The sequence below is a fragment of the Rutidosis leptorrhynchoides genome, chromosome 2 (assembly GCF_046630445.1).
Source record: "Rutidosis leptorrhynchoides isolate AG116_Rl617_1_P2 chromosome 2, CSIRO_AGI_Rlap_v1, whole genome shotgun sequence".
NCBI lineage: Eukaryota > Viridiplantae > Streptophyta > Magnoliopsida > Asterales > Asteraceae > Rutidosis > Rutidosis leptorrhynchoides.
Window position 1 is genome coordinate 557649792 of NC_092334.1, and position 13802 is coordinate 557663593.

The window sequence follows — 13802 nt, forward strand, 5'->3', positions numbered from 1 at the left end:
TGCTATGGCTCTGAGGGTCCTGGGACATGTGGAGCTGGAATCTCCTGTAGGTCCTCGGCTCCGTCTGAGGTAATCACTGGGCCGGGTGCATGGCTACTAGCTCTGGAGGATGAAGCGCCAGAGTCATTGGAAGGTGTAGATGACGGGATTGAGTCAGCAACAACGGTAGGTGAGGTGGCCGATGAGTCCGAGTCGCTCTCCAAGTGAATGATAGTGGGCGGGGCATCCGACATCTGAACAAGGAAAAATAACTTTTTCCATGTCAGTAAGTCATAAAGCAAGCACGTATTAGGCAAAGTAACTATGACAGTCTAGATCATGTATAGCAGTAAGTAGCATGGCAATAATAGCAAATCGTACAGAAGTATCATGCAATCGAAGCATATAGTAGCATGCAGTAGAGTAAACATGTAGCAGTACACGGCATATTGTAGCAAAAGTAAGCAGCAACATGCAGTAAGTTCCGCAGAAACAAGTAAACTAGCAAGTTGTAGATTAGTCCTATTAGTGAATCCTACTCGGTCGGGTCTTGACTCACTAATGCAACCTAATTCCCTACAACTAATTGTAGCGACCCCGACAAATCGTCAAGTGACGGCGTCGACTACGTAGGTCCCATTACCTGGTCATAAGTCTTTAAAACAGACGTTGACCCAAAATATGTCGCATCCATTCAAGTGTAAAGATTGTTTCAAAGTTTACAAAGATAATTGACCACAAGTTAAGTTACAACGTTATAAGTACAAATGAAAACTATGCGACACAGTTTAAATAAGTTCAAAAGATGCTCCAAAATGCATGTATACTCGACATCCAAGCAAGTATCAAAAGAGTGCGGAAGCATGTATCACTAAGCATTCAAAACCTGAGAAAAACATAGAAGAATCTGTCAACGAAAACGTTGGTGAAATCATAGGTTTAGTAAGTATTAAACGTTGTTTTTGAACCACAAGATTTTGTATTTCCATAACGTAGATTATCCAAATCATTTGCATTCCAAAAGTGTTGTTATATGCGAGCACTCAATTATCAAAACTTAACCAACGTTACCCCATCACACAGTGCTAGAACCCACACTAAAACACAAAAATATATTTCATCCGCATAACGGTAGCGAACCGTCCGAATGAGGGTTTGTTAAACCCGTATGGCCACACAATATAAGTTCTCGCTTACACCCTGCAAGTGTAACTAATGATAATCGAATTGAGGCATTTTTGTTCTAACTCGCACGTGGAATGTTTGTTTTCACACTTGTGTTCAAAACATAAAAGTAAGTAGTACAAGATGTAACAAAGTATATGTTTTCTCAGCCCACGATTTAAAAGTATAAAATTTGTTGAAAAGGTGGGACTATGATCTCACCTTGAGTGCAAGAGTTAATAAAGTACTTCGACAAGTAAACGCGTGCAAAGACAAAGCTAGTCTTGACCTAAACATATAGGTTATATCAATAACGGTAAACACAAAACGGTCAAAGATGTTCAATTAGTCCTATGGCTCGTTACGACTCGATTATATTAGCATGTGAATCAAATTGTCAAGTTTCATACAAGATACAAGTATAGAATCATGTTAGAAAGATTGCATAATTAATTGGTTAAGTTTGACAAAAAGTCAAACTTGGTCGGGTCAAAGTCAACGAAAAAGTCAACGTGTTCGGGTCGGGTCCCGGACTATTTTTCTATGCTAATTATTCATATATAAGTATATTAGAACAAGTTTCATGTGAATCGGAGGTCGATAGCTAGTCAAACATTTCGCGTGAAAAGTGACATAATGAGCAGAATCTGGCCAGGCCTAATTGCGCGCCGCGCGGGGAAGGGGCGCGCCGCGCCACCATCTGGGCAGACACTTTTCTGTTTTTCACAAGTATGCACGAGCTAAAAACCAAATAACCACATTTTATGATCCGTAAACAATTAGAACATGTATCTTATATCATCGGAAAGGTAATTTGACGAGGAAAACACCTAGACACATTTCATCAAGCAATTCAACACTTACAACAACCCAAAACCGCATTAAACATTCATAATCAAAGTTTCAAGTTCTAAAAACGCATTTCATGATTCGGGCAACCAATTTACATGTATGATATGCCGTTTCGAAGGTAATCAAACACACATTGCAACTAAACACTTATCAACAACAATTCATAGCATTTGATGCACCAAAAGTTCATATAAAGCTTATCAAACCCTAATCCAAAATCACCAAAATCACTAATCAAGTTTATGAAGTTTTACAAATCAACCTACACATCAAAACGAAGCTAGTGATACTAGTAACACAATTAAAACATGAACTTTAACAATCAAACAACATTTAATCTTCCAAAATGCAAGATTAAGCAAACCCATTTCGAATGTTCAAACTAGTTACTCAAAACAACAAATCGAGCAAGTAATTCATATATTCATGCTAGACACGAGCCATAGACACTAACTAACACAATTTCAAGTATATAAAACGAATTTAGAGAAATTTAGTGTTTTTAGAAAGTTACCCAAACTCGGTGTAGTTAGTATCAAATCGTAGAGAATGATGAGAGGATCACGAATATGTAATTTGTTTTGAAGTTTGCTTCCCGATCCGAATTTAGATGATGAATGTTTGAATTGGGTGTTTGTGTATGTGTTCTTGCTAGAGAGAAAGAGAGAGAGATGGAGGTGATTGAATGGTGGTGATTGGGGTAGACTAGGTGAACTAGTCAACTAGTTTGCCCCGTGTCAATTTTAGTCCCTCGAGTTTGTAGTCGGGTGCGGAAAATAACCAAACGAATATTTTAAAACGCTCGAGTAAACGGGTGACGTTATAATTAAATAACGAGGATATTATGAACGTTAGTTAACGAAAGATACCAAATTAAATGACGAAAGATTTTATAAAAAAAAAAAGACGGTGTTAAAATAAATTTAATGGAAAAATGCGGGATGTTACATTATCCACACCTCAAAAGAAATTTCGTCCCGAAATTTAGTTGGAAGTAATAGTCGATGTCTCTTACTCGAGACCTAGTGTAGTAACTCTACGAATGATTGAAGGTACTTTCCTGGACATTCCACGAATCCGGATAGTCGGGGTGTTACGTTGTATTAGGGCTTGGTTTTACGATCCACAAGTTCAGCCGATTTTTTTTTTTTTTTTTCTATGAGGAGGAGTTTGTCATCAATAGTTGGTGCATCTAGAAGGATTGCACGTTCCTGTTCCGCAGGACACGTTTCTAAGTTTGTTACACGAAATGTAGGGTAAACGGAAACTTAATTGAGTCGGCAGTTCTAAATGGTAGGAAGCGGCTCCAATACGCCCCAAGGTTTCAAAAGGTTCAATATTGCGGATATAACCTTCCTCGATTTCCCAAAATGAATTACACCTTTCCAAAGTGCGGTTTCTCAATACTACGCGGTCACACACTGTGTTTGGTGAGGTTTTCATCTAAGTTCGGCATAACTCTTCTGGCGTCAATGGGTTGTCTCGAGCCCTTCTCGGACTTGAACGATCTCAATTGTTGTTTCTTGATGGAGTTCAGATTTCGGTGGTTGATGCTTTGGTTAAATGAACAGGGGTATGACATTAGCGGTCATATAGGGTTTCGGAAAGTGCTGCGTTAATATACGAGTGATAGCTGTCGTTGTAAGAGGAACTACTGAAGGTGACAATACCAGTCTGTAACATGTCTTTCCAAGATTGAATCGTACGTTTGCTCGGTTCGTCGGTTGTGGGAGATACGCGGTACATGTGTCTAAGCGGGTTCCCAAGGTTTCTTGTAACACTAGAAGTGAAACGAGTATTTCGATACAGGATAAATGACGAAGATACACCGTGTTGGTGTAGAATCTCTTAAGATATGTTTGAACAAGTCAGTTGGGGTTCGAAAAAATGTTCGTTAGGACTATTCACCCTCGTGGCGAATACTAATGTAATATAAGGAGTTTCTCTATCCATGGAGAAATGTTACAAGGAGTTTCCTTAAACGGAAATGCGAGCGATAAAGATAGGAGTGAAATGAGGACCTAGAATAGGATGAGCTTACATCTCGAGGTTGCCATAACGTGCCTCTAGTTGTCAAAAGTTGAAGTCTGAAAGAGAAACGAGGTAGTACACGTAGTTGTATAGTTCGGGGTTGAATAATAGTTGGCCGATTATCAGAAACACAAGGGCGTTAAGTCAAAGAAGAGTGAAGTATCGTTGGATTGTGTGTTATCTTAAATTCCAGTAATATCAGACGGTAACGGTGAAATATCAGAGGTATGTAGTGTGGTACGTGATGACGAGAAAATTGATCGGATCCACAATTTAGTATTCGAATTCTTCGTGCAAAATAACGAATTTTAGTTATGTTGATTTTTGAGTCGAGAGAGTATGCCTTTCGGCGTTCAAGTAGAAATATTTCCATGTTTGAGTTCCATCTGTTGCTATACGATTTTTAACTAGAAATGTTGGTGTGAAGAATCACGCTCAAGGTGCGAACACGGAGAGGTTTAAAGTTTTCCTTAGTGAGTTAACGAGTTTAAAAGTCGTGTAACACGAGAAAAGTCAGAAATGAATCTTTGGTAATAACAGACGAGATCTAAGATTTTTACGAATACAAGTCCGAGTTGGTAGAGTTTCCTGATTACATGTGGCTTGATTTCAAGATTGATTGTAATGCCTTGACCATTAACATCATGGTCTAGAAAATTGGACTTCGTTCAACAGAAATTCTCACTCGGAGGATTTGGTATAGAGTTGCTCTTTTCTCAAAAGTTCGAGCGTAAGATGGTGATGTTGTTCGTTTTCCTTCTTTACTTAAATAAGTTAAGATGTCATCCATAAATACGATAACAGATTTGTCTAGATAAGTTGCATACGTGGTTTAGGAGGTTCATGAATACGGACGGAGTCCTAAATAAATCAAACGGTACTAAGAGAGATTTACAACTAACGTTGCGAGTTCGGAAAAAAAAATGGCTTAGGAGACATCGTCTCCCTTAACCCCCAATTGATGATAACCGGAACGGAGGTCGATTTGGAACATACGAGATTCGTGCAAATAATCATGAGGTCATGGATGCGAGGGAGAGGGTATCGGTTTCCAACCGAAAATTTCTTAGTTCACAATAATCTATACATAAATGTAGGGCAACAATTTCTCCTTAATGAATAGGTTTTGAGTTCCTTAGTTCTATTGGTGTCGAGTTCAATTTCTTAACGTATATCCTCCGATAATATTTATAGGCATACAATATTTTTCCGTTGGTCGCTTAAATCGCCTAAATGGTATCTAGGGAGAAAAAAAATGGAAGGTAATGAGTACAAGTCAAAGTCTTGGTTGTAAAACGTCTAGCGGTAATCGAATCGAACAAGTATGAAATATACGGTTTGTTGTGAAGAAACGTACCCGTTACTAGTCCATCGTCGTTCCGGGCATCCTTGGTGTCGATGTCGAAGGTTCAACGGCGCGCGTTGGGGTTGATTTTCTTATTTGGGCATTCATTCCTAAAATGACCCGTTTGGCCACATGCGTAACAAGTGACCGACTTTTGTGTGTTGGGTCCCTTCCGAGTGACGGGGGTGGCACTTCCACAATGTTTGGCGATGTGACCACTTCCTTGGCGCCGGTGGCGAAACCTGCCACATCCTTCAAAGTGATGCTTGTGGCATTCGTTACAAAAAGGTAGTTTTCCGGCATAGCCTTTCTTGTCGTTGGAGGTGAAAGGCTTCTTGGCGGGGTTGTTGTTATTGTTGTGGTTGCTTGATTGAGAGGCTTCCCATGTTCTTTTATTGCCGCTAGATTGGTTCTCGACCATTGGTGCCGGCGTTTCCATTTCATTCGCCGTGTCTAAAGTATGGCGGGCCATTGTTAAAGCCTCTTGTAGGTTAGTGGGTTGGGATGCCATTACCCCGTGTTGAATGCTCTTAGGGAGGCTATCCATGTAAAGTTCGACTCTTAGGGATTAGGGAGTCATGAGATTTGGACACATTGAGACTAGTTCGGTAAACCGTTGATTATAAGCTCCGAGGTCATTCCCGACCGTTCTTAAATTCCTTAGCCCTTGCTCGAGCCTTCGAGTCTCATCGCGCGGGAAGTATTCGGTGATCATTCTTTCTCTTAATTCGGTCCAAGAGAGTGTAAGGGCTTCATCGATACCCACTGATTGTACATACGTGTTCCACCATGAGAGAGCGATACCGGTAAGAGTGAGGGTGGAAAACTTGACCTTATCTTGGTCCTGACAACCGCTTATGCTAAAAACGGATTCTGTTTGTTCAAACCATCGGGTGAGAGTAACCGGTCCCCCGGTTCCATCGAAAGTGGGAGGATTGTACTTCATGAAGTTCTTGTAGGAGCAACCTTCGTTTGAATTACCGGTTCCATGATTGTTGTTGTTAGAAAAGTGATCGGCCACGGCCGTACCCACGGCGGTGGTTATCATTCGTTGAAGAGCTTGTTCTAGGGTTTCGAGAGGAGTATTGTGTTGACCTTGGTGAGCCATTGTTCCTTCATGACACAAGAATATCGTTGGTTAGTATTTTCAACAATACTAACCGGAGTATGGAATAAGGATAGGGAGGAAATTTTTCCTTGACTCGCCTTAAATTCTTTACGTCATAATGTCGGAACGTCCATGTGAATCACCGTAATATAATCCCGGAAATTATATTACCCTGATTTACATGTGCATTTAACATTACTTTATAAAGTCAAGGTGGCGCGTCAACAAAATTTATCAACGTAAGATCAAGATCGAATACGAGTTAGATATGATAGAAAAGTTCGAGTATAAATGCACAAATAGTCAAGTAATTCCTACTTCAGTCTATATGCCGGTTGTAGTCTAGATTCACCTATGTACCCTATGACTCGGGGTGGACACAAATGAACTCTAAATCCCTACAACCAAGGCTCTGATACCACTTGTAGCGACCCCGACAAATCGTCAAGTGACGGCGTCGACTACGTAGGTCCCATTACCTGGTCATAAGTCTTTAAAACAGACGTTGACCCAAAATATGTCGCATCCATTCAAGTGTAAAGATTGTTTCAAAGTTTACAAAGATAATTGACCACAAGTTAAGTTACAACGTTATAAGTACAAATGAAAACTATGCGACACAGTTTAAATAAGTTCAAAAGATGCTCCAAAATGCATGTATACTCGACATCCAAGCAAGTATCAAAAGAGTGCGGAAGCATGTATCACTAAGCATTAAAAACCTGAGAAAAACATAGAAGAATCTGTCAACGAAAACGTTGGTGAAATCATAGGTTTAGTAAGTATTAAACGTTGTTTTTGAACCACAAGATTTTGTATTTCCATAACGTAGATTATCCAAATCATTTGCATTCCAAAAGTGTTGTTATATGCGAGCACTCAATTATCAAAACTTAACCAACGTTACCCCATCACACAGTGCTAGAACCCACACTAAAACACAAAAATATATTTCATCCGCATAACGGTAGCGAACCGTCCGAATGAGGGTTTGTTAAACCCGTATGGCCACACAATATAAGTTCTCGCTTACACCCTGCAAGTGTAACTAATGATAATCGAATTGAGGCATTTTTGTTCTAACTCGCACGTGGAATGTTTGTTTTCACACTTGTGTTCAAAACATAAAAGTAAGTAGTACAAGATGTAACAAAGTATATGTTTTCTCAGCCCACGATTTAAAAGTATAAAAGTTGTTGAAAAGGTGGGACTATGATCTCACCTTGAGTGCAAGAGTTAATAAAGTACTTCGACAAGTAAACGCGTGCAAAGACAAAGCTAGTCTTGACCTAAACATATAGGTTATATCAATAACGGTAAACACAAAACGGTCAAAGATGTTCAATTAGTCCTATGGCTCGTTACGACTCGATTATATTAGCATGTGAATCAAATTGTCAAGTTTCATACAAGATACAAGTATAGAATCATGTTAGAAAGATTGCATAATTAATTGGTTAAGTTTGACAAAAAGTCAAACTTGGTCGGGTCAAAGTCAACGAAAAAGTCAACGTGTTCGGGTCGGGTCCCGGACTATTTTTCTATGCTAATTATTCATATATAAGTATATTAGAACAAGTTTCATGTGAATCGGAGGTCGATAGCTAGTCAAACATTTCGCGTGAAAAGTGACATAATGAGCAGAATCTGGCCAGGCCTAATTGCGCGCCGCGCGGGGAAGGGGCGCGCCGCGCCACCATCTGGGCAGACACTTTTCTGTTTTTCACAAGTATGCACGAGCTAAAAACCAAATAACCACATTTTATGATCCGTAAACAATTAGAACATGTATCTTATATCATCGGAAAGGTAATTTGACGAGGAAAACACCTAGACACATTTCATCAAGCAATTCAACACTTACAACAACCCAAAACCGCATTAAACATTCATAATCAAAGTTTCAAGTTCTAAAAACGCATTTCATGATTCGGGCAACCAATTTACATGTATGATATGCCGTTTCGAAGGTAATCAAACACACATTGCAACTAAACACTTATCAACAACAATTCATAGCATTTGATGCACCAAAAGTTCATATAAAGCTTATCAAACCCTAATCCAAAATCACCAAAATCACTAATCAAGTTTATGAAGTTTTACAAATCAACCTACACATCAAAACGAAGCTAGTGATACTAGTAACACAATTAAAACATGAACTTTAACAATCAAACAACATTTAATCTTCCAAAATGCAAGATTAAGCAAACCCATTTCGAATGTTCAAACTAGTTACTCAAAACAACAAATCGAGCAAGTAATTCATATATTCATGCTAGACACGAGCCATAGACACTAACTAACACAATTTCAAGTATATAAAACGAATTTAGAGAAATTTAGTGTTTTTAGAAAGTTACCCAAACTCGGTGTAGTTAGTATCAAATCGTAGAGAATGATGAGAGGATCACGAATATGTAATTTGTTTTGAAGTTTGCTTCCCGATCCGAATTTAGATGATGAATGTTTGAATTGGGTGTTTGTGTGTGTGTTCTTGCTAGAGAGAAAGAGAGAGAGATGGAGGTGATTGAATGGTGGTGATTGGGGTAGACTAGGTGACCTAGTCAACTAGTTTGCCCCGTGTCAATTTTAGTCCCTCGAGTTTGTAGTCGGGTGCGGAAAATAACCAAACGAATATTTTAAAACGCTCGAGTAAACGGGTGACGTTATAATTAAATAACGAGGATATTATGAACGTTAGTTAACGAAAGATACCAAATTAAATGACGAAAGATTTTATAAAAAAAAAAAAGACGGTGTTAAAATAAATTTAATGGAAAAATGCGGGATGTTACACTAATGCTCTGATACCAAATGTGACGCCCCGTACTAAATCAACATGTACGGACCATCAACAACAGGATCATTACAACGTCAAACACTATATGCGTTTTTAAAACAAGTTTGCATTCATGATAAAAGGTGACGTCATAACCAACGTCAAATGTTTTACAACCAAAAGTATGCTTCTATGAATGGAAGCAAGTAACAATAGTACGTAACCCTTAGGTCATTACAAATCTTTGTTCAAAAGTAATAAAGTTTGAATGCAAGATAAAATGTTTCATGCGGTAACATCTCTAATAAGGCAGCGGGTGGCTAATCAGCAAGACTAGTACAACAGCGGAAGCAAGCAACCTTAAGCACCTGAGAAAAACATGCTTAAAAACGTCAACACGAATGTTGGTGAGCTATTGTTTAAGTATAACAATAATGTAAGGTAGGCCACGAGATTTCAGTGCTTCAACAGCGTTTCAAAATAGTATGAAAAGTATATGTATAACCGTGGGCACTTGGTAACTAACTTAACGTTTATCACCCCATAAAAGTACACTTGGCGAGTGCGTATGTTTACGAAGTATTAAACACCCGTTAAATGCTAGTGCTACTAGCCCGAGTGGGGATGTCAAACCCTATGGATCCATATCTAAGATTCGCGTTCACCGGTTCAAAGACCAATGACTAAACGTTACCGAGCTAAGGGGAAAGTTTATGCCGTTGTATAACCCACACATATATAAAGTTTAAGTACTCGTGCCTAGTATGTAAAACGTAAAATGAGCATGTATTCTCAGTTCCCAAAATAGTTAAAGTAAAAAGGGATGCTATAACTCACAGTGGTTAAGTAGTAGCAAAGTTGACACGGGAAAGGTAAGCAAGTATGTTTGTCCGAAAAGGTCCTCAACCTAAGTCAAAAGTTACTAAGTCAGTAAATCATCCCAATAGGTTTATAAGTATATAAATTAGGTCTTAAGTATCATCATCATTCATCATTAAACAAAAAGTGTAAAGTAAGTTTTCATTCAATAATAGGGTTTAAAACAAAGGCTGATTCGTCTAGTCGCCACGGCCTCTATACAAACTGAAATGAGGTGAGACCAGTGGCCATGGCTCCGTATATGAGTCCCCTAGGTACTGACCAATTTCCAGAACCAAACTCGTCTTCGTTTGACCGTGGTGATGGTTTAAGTGCGAGTAGGTCAGAAATTTCAGCACAACGTTAATAGGGTGTAGTGACTTTCGGGAGGCCATAGATCCTAAACCGTAACTCGGATTAAGATGAGGTCTAAACGTAATATCATCTACTCGAACTGAACTAACTGAAAATTAACTTTACAGTAGCCCAGGTATTCTTATCAGACCCGAAAAACAATAGGTTAAGTGTTTCGGTGGGTTCTTGGTGCTCGATGCTCATCACGGTTCTCATCCTTGATGCTTATAGCTTCAAGTGTACAACTCGTTGATGTGTTTGCATCATCTTTACCAAGTTTTGACCATCATAACACAAGTGAAATTCTAAGATATGTAGCACAACTCAATTAAGAGTTGTATGAAGTTTGATGAACCAAAGTTACATCAAGGTCTTAGATCCAACACATACATGAACTCTAAAAGTGATATTAACCAAGTTTGACAATAATGACACTAGTGTAAGTCTAAGACATGTAGCACAACTCACTTAAGAGTTGTATGAAGTTTGATGAACCAAAGTTGCATCAAGATCTTAGATCCAACACATACATGAACTCTAAAAGTAATAATAAGCTATAAACTTGGAAGTAACCTTATATAAACAAGATCTTAAGTTTGTAGAACATAGTTCTTAGTTAGATCTTGAAGATCCTAGACCCAAAAGTCTAGATCTAACATAAGTGTACAAAGTTATAATTAAAAGTTTTACTTACATGTTCTTGAACTTACAAAGTAGTTTCAAGAAATATGAGATCAAGATTAACTAGTAATACTTGACCAAATTAACAACACTACAACTTTAAATAAATGAAATGAAAAAATAAATTAAAGCTACAAGTATTATGTTCATATTTGCTTCATACTTGAGAAGATTCAAACCAAAGTTTAGATCTTAAGAATTCAAGTCTACAAAACATAAACATAAAGAAGATCATCAAGTTTATGAACTTTAGATCTTGAAAACACTTAAATGTAGAACCATAAACTAATAAGTTTAGGTTCTTGTTCTTGGTTCTTCATCAAACAAGAGATGAAAGTAACCAAGATCCATGAAGATGCAAACTAGGAAGTTTGATATTGAATAACAACCAACAAACAAACAACTAATGAATCAAGTAAAAGATGATGATAGATTTCGGTTTTTAGAGGAGAAAAGAAGAGAAAATAATCTTGTTACTTACTAGTTTTTGAGAGAAGAAATGAGAGAAAATGAAGTGTTGTATGTAAGTGTGTGTAAAGGAAAATGAAATGCAAGTAATAAGTAACAAAGTTTAAAAAAAAAAAAACTCCTCCCCACCCACACAAGGCTTACGGTTTTAGGCATAAAAGGGAGGGTCAAATGGTGCTTTCAAGTGTGGGATAATGGTGTTAGCTAGGATGGATAATAAGGTTAAAAGAAGTCTTGCATGCTTGAGACAACTTGGTCTCCTAATTAGTTTAATTAATACATGTTTAACCTTAATGTAATACTAGCATAATACATGGGCTTACAAGTCCATTAAATGTGTAGGGTGGGCTTACTAGTCCATGAAATAAAAGTCCAAGCCCAAGTAACCAACAATTAAATAAAAGGCCCAAGTAATTAACCACTAACACGAGTTAATTAAAAATGATTAATAATAATTAATCATGAATGTAAATAATATTCAAAAATATTATTCGTGAAAAATACGCGTGTCACAAAGACAAGTCGGGCCAAGTAAAGTTAAATACGATAACAAGTAAATGTACAAAAATACATTTATTAAAGCACAAGTATTAATAATAAATATTAATAATAAACGTTGGAAAAATTCCGGGTTGTTACAGATGGACTGTTATGGACAAAAACCAGATGGACATATTGAATAATCCAGGACAAAGGACAATTAACCCATGGTAATAAACTAAAATCAACACGTTAAACATCATGATTACGGAAGTTTAAATATGCATAATTCCTTTATTTCATATTTTATCGCACTTTTATTTACTGTCATTTTATTTAATTGCACTTTTAATTATCGTACTTTTTAATTATCGTAATTTTATTTACTGTCAATTTATTTATCGCACTTTTAATTATCGCACTTTAATTATTGTCATTTACTTTACGCTTTAAATTAAGTTTTATTTTTAATATTTTACATTAGGTTTTAACTGCGGCTAAAGTTTTAAAATCGACAAACCGGTCATTAAACGGTAAAAACCCCCTTTTATAATAATAATACTACTTATATATATATATATATATATATATATATATATATATATATATATATATATATATATATATATATATATATATATATTACAAATATAGTTTTAAAAATATAGCGTTAAACTTGGCTAGATCCCTGTGGAACGAACCGGACTTACTAAAAACTACACTACTGTACGATTAGATACACTGCCTATAAGTGTTGTAGCAAGGTTTAGGTATATCCACTCTATAAATAAATAAATAACTTGTGTAAAATTGTATCGTATTTAATAGTATTTCCAAACAAAAATATAACTATTTCGTATACACCTCTACACACATCACCCTTGAACAAATAGGTTATGCTCTTCAATGTCTTCATCAGTAATGTCTTCGATATCATCGAGTACTTTGATTTCGTTAACCCCAATTTTACACATAGCGTTTGAAGAAACCTTAACATGAACGTATTGTTGGATTGGGGCATGAGACGACCCGTCCTAATCCATAAGGACGAATACAATAACATATGGTTACATCGCGAGGTATTTGACCTCTATATGATACATTTTACAAACATTGCATTCGTTTTTAAAAGACAAACTTTCATTACATCGAAAGTTGATAGGCATGCATACCATTTCATAACATTCAACTATAAATGACCTAATCTATCATTTACTAATTAATAATCTTTATTGAACTCAATGACTTGAATACAACATCTTTTGAAATATGCCATGAATGACTCCAAGTAATATCTTTATAATGAGCAAATGCACAGCGGAAGATTTCTTTCAAACCTGAGAATAAACATGCTTAAAAGTGTCAACCAAAAGGTTGGTGAGTTCATTAGTTTATCATAATCATTCATTTCCATAATTTTAATAGACCACGAGATTTTCATTTCCATTTCTCATAAATAAACATCCCATATATAGAGATAAAAATCATTTATATGGGTTGAACACCTGATAATCGACATTAACAATATGCATATAGAATATCCCCATCATTCCGGGACTCCCTTCAGACTTGATAAATTTCGAAGTACTAAAGCATCTGCAACCATGGATGGGGCTTGTTTGGCCCAATAGATCTATCTTTAGGATTCGCGTCAATTAGGAACCAGTTCCCTAATTCTTATATTACCAGGCTAAAAG